Source organism: Chrysochloris asiatica, unplaced genomic scaffold (genome assembly GCF_000296735.1).
Source record: "Chrysochloris asiatica unplaced genomic scaffold, ChrAsi1.0 scaffold00033, whole genome shotgun sequence".
Lineage (NCBI taxonomy): Eukaryota > Metazoa > Chordata > Mammalia > Afrosoricida > Chrysochloridae > Chrysochloris > Chrysochloris asiatica.
In genome coordinates, this window is record NW_006408551.1 from 16,744,303 (window position 1) to 16,747,837 (window position 3,535).

Consider the following 3,535-nt stretch of genomic DNA (forward strand, 5'->3'; position numbering starts at 1 on the left):
AGAAAGCCTCATCTTTCTCCCGCAGAGCAGCTGGTAGTTTCAAACCGCTGACCTTAAGGTTCGCAGCCCGATTCGTAACCACTGCGCTTTGCCGTCGAGTTGATTCCTACCCATAGCGACCCTGTATAGGATTTCTAAGGAGCAGCTGGTGAGCTTGAACCACCATTATCCATTGTTGTTGTTGAGTGCTGTCGAGTCGATTCCAACCCATAGCGACCCTGTACAAGGTTTCTGAGGTATTAGAGAGATGCAAATCAAAACAATGAGATATCATCTTACTACAGCATTAATAGCAAAGTTCCAAAAAGCAGAAAACAACAAATGCTGGCAAGGGTGTGGAGACACTGGGATCCTTCTACACTGCTGCTGGGACTGTAAAATGATGTAACCACTGGGGAAAACTGTATGATGCTTACTTAAAAAGTTGGAAATAGAAATACTGTGTGACCCAGCAATCCCACTACTTGACATACATCCTCAAGAAATAAGAGCTGTTACACGACTAGACACATACACACCTATGTTCATTACAGCACTATTCACAATAGCATAAAGATGGAGACAGCCTAAATGCCCATTAACAGAAAACTGGCTAAACAAACTTTGGTATATACACACAAGGGAATATTATGCAACACTGAGGACTAATGAAGAATCCGCAGACCAACTCACAATGTTGATGAAACTGGAAGACATGCTGAGTGAAATTTGTCAATCACAAAAGGACAAATATTGCATGAGACCAATGTTGTAAAAAGTTACTATTTTCTTGCTAAATGAAACAATTCTGTGATGATTATAGGGCAGTGGAGAGTGGGAGGGAGAGAAAAAAAATTACAATGACTAGAGGTAAATACTGCTAATGGATGCTACAGGTAGATTGCAATCATTGTGATGGTTACAAGTCTGTATGTGGTTTGTTAAATGTGGGACTGATGATTTGCAGACTTTCACTCGATTCACAGTAAAAAAAAAGAGTACAGGCTCTGGAGCTAGACTGCCTGAATTTGAATCCTAGGTTGTCCAGTTTTTGAGAAAATGATCTGTGTGCTTGTTTCTCCAAGCATAAATAATAGTATCTAGTGCATTGTTGTTGTTGTTATGTTCCATCAAGTTGGTACTGACTCATAGCTACCTTATGCACAGCAGAACTAAACACTGCCGAATCCTGGGCCAACTTCACTACTGTTGCCACGCTTGAGTCCAATGATGTTGCCACTTGGCCAATCCATCTCCTTGAGGGTCTTCCTCTTTTTCTCTGACCCTCCACCTTAGCAAACATGATATTCTTCTCCAGTGACTGGTCCCTCCTGACAATATGTCCGAAGTATGAGAGATGAAGTTTGGCCATCTTAGCCTTCAAGGAGCACTCTGGCTGCACTTCTTCCAAAATGGATCTATTGGTTCTTTTGGCAGCCCATGGCACTTTCAATATTCTCCTCCAACACTCAAAAGCATCAATTCTTCTACGGTCTTCCTTATTTACTGTCCAGCTTTCACATGTATATGAGGTTATTGAAAATACCATGGCTTGGGTCAGGTGCACATTAGTCCTCAAGCTGACATCTTTGCTCTTCAACACTTTAAAAAGATCTTGTGCTGCAGATTTGCCTAATGCAATACATCATTTGCATAGGACTGATAAATATTACTTACATCATAGGACTGCTAAGTGGATTGAATATAAATACATAAGAGTTAAATCATTTCAACCAAGGCGTAACACACTCTGTTGCTGTTAAGTACTGAGTCAGTTCTGACGCATGGCGGCTGGTTGGTTTGAATTGCTGACCTTATGGTTAGCAGTCCAGTGCTTAGCCTACAGCACCACATCAGGGCTCCAAAGCAACCAATAAATGAGAATAATTTTGATTTTCCTTTAATATTTTAAATTTAATTTCTTTAGAAACAAAATGTTACATTCAATTGCTGTAATTCAGCCCATTCAATCTAATTCCAAGTCTGAGTTTATGTTTAACTTGAGCTCCATCTGGTGGTTTTACAGCAATTCTCTGGAAAACATGAGTAAAATTACTAGATGACAATTTTTTAAGATAAGCTAATCACCTAAAGGATTTACAAGAGTACCCTATATATCAATTACTAATCATTATATCTAAAGCAACAAAGGCACGGTCATCCTTTAAATATGCATTCATTTGGGAAAGTTGTTGTTACTAAGTGCCATCAAGTCACTTCTGACTCATAGCAACCCTGTGTAAGGTTTCCAAGCAGCTGCTGGTGGGTTTGAACTGCCAACTTTGTGGTTCACAATCCAGTGCTGATCCTACAGTGCCACACCAGCAGTCCAGTTTTGAAATACTGTTGAGTTGGGCTGCTAACCTCAAGGTCAGCAGTTCGAAACTACTAGCCGTTCTGTAGGAGAAAGATGAGGTTTTCTGCTCCCGTAAAGATTTACAGCCTTGGAAACCCTATGCAGGGTCACTATGAGTTGGAACTGACTTCACAGCACATAACCACCACCACCAGTCTATTTTCCTGCCAAACTTTGGGACTAGGAGGTATATTGCTGGTAGTGCATACAGTTCAGCTACTCAGTACCTTAAAGAACCTACTCAGGACACGGTGCAAGGTAATTTCTCTTGGGTCACCACATTTCCAGAGGTCATATGACACTTGAGAGTGTTTCCCAAGTGAGCTTTTTGATAGTGGTGCTTTGATATTTTAACTTTCAAGTTAAATCATGACTAGGCAGACTTTAAACATCCAAACACCATAGTAACCCTGAATGAAATTGCTCAACGTTACTACCATTGGAGTCAATTAGAGGGGATCAGCCCCAGAACACAAGAAGAAATTCCTGGCATTTGTCTCTCAGGTCCCCTTAATAAAAACACAGTTAGAAAATATCTGATAGTGCCGCCCAAATTGAAGTGTCACATCTGTAACATCATTGAGGTAGACAATCCCTACAGTGACAAGCAAGAGGGAAACAATTAGCTTGTATATTTAGTCTAATATCATCAATGGTTTAATTGGATAATGTTAGCAACTTTTTATTTTCTGGGTAAACATTTATAAGCTCACATTTTCTACAAACAGTTCATCGTTTAGTATAATACTAAAAAGCAAAGGCTCTGAATGACATTTACATCTTCTTTTGAGAAAATTTTAGTGTTTCCAAATTTTCTACAACTTTTCAATAAACTAGCCATTGACTCACTGGACTGTGGACTGCAAGGTCAGCAGTTCGAGCCCACCAGCTGAGGCCTTCTGCTCTCACAAAGATTCACAACCTCAGAAACCCTCTATGGGGCCACTGTGAGTCAGAACAACTGCACACCACTTAACACAGTCACTGAGCAAATAGCAAAGTCTATTGTATTAAAATGATTTTGCCATCATTTAATTTTAAAGATTCAAACCTCTTAAAAGATCTGTGCCATGGCCTCTTTCCTGTGGCCCAGCCTAGCAGTCTGCCTGGCACGGTACGTGAGTGGCGATGAAGAACACCCTCTTCTGAGCAAGACATGCACAGCTGTCACCCCACCACGGCACTGTGTCTTGTTCACTG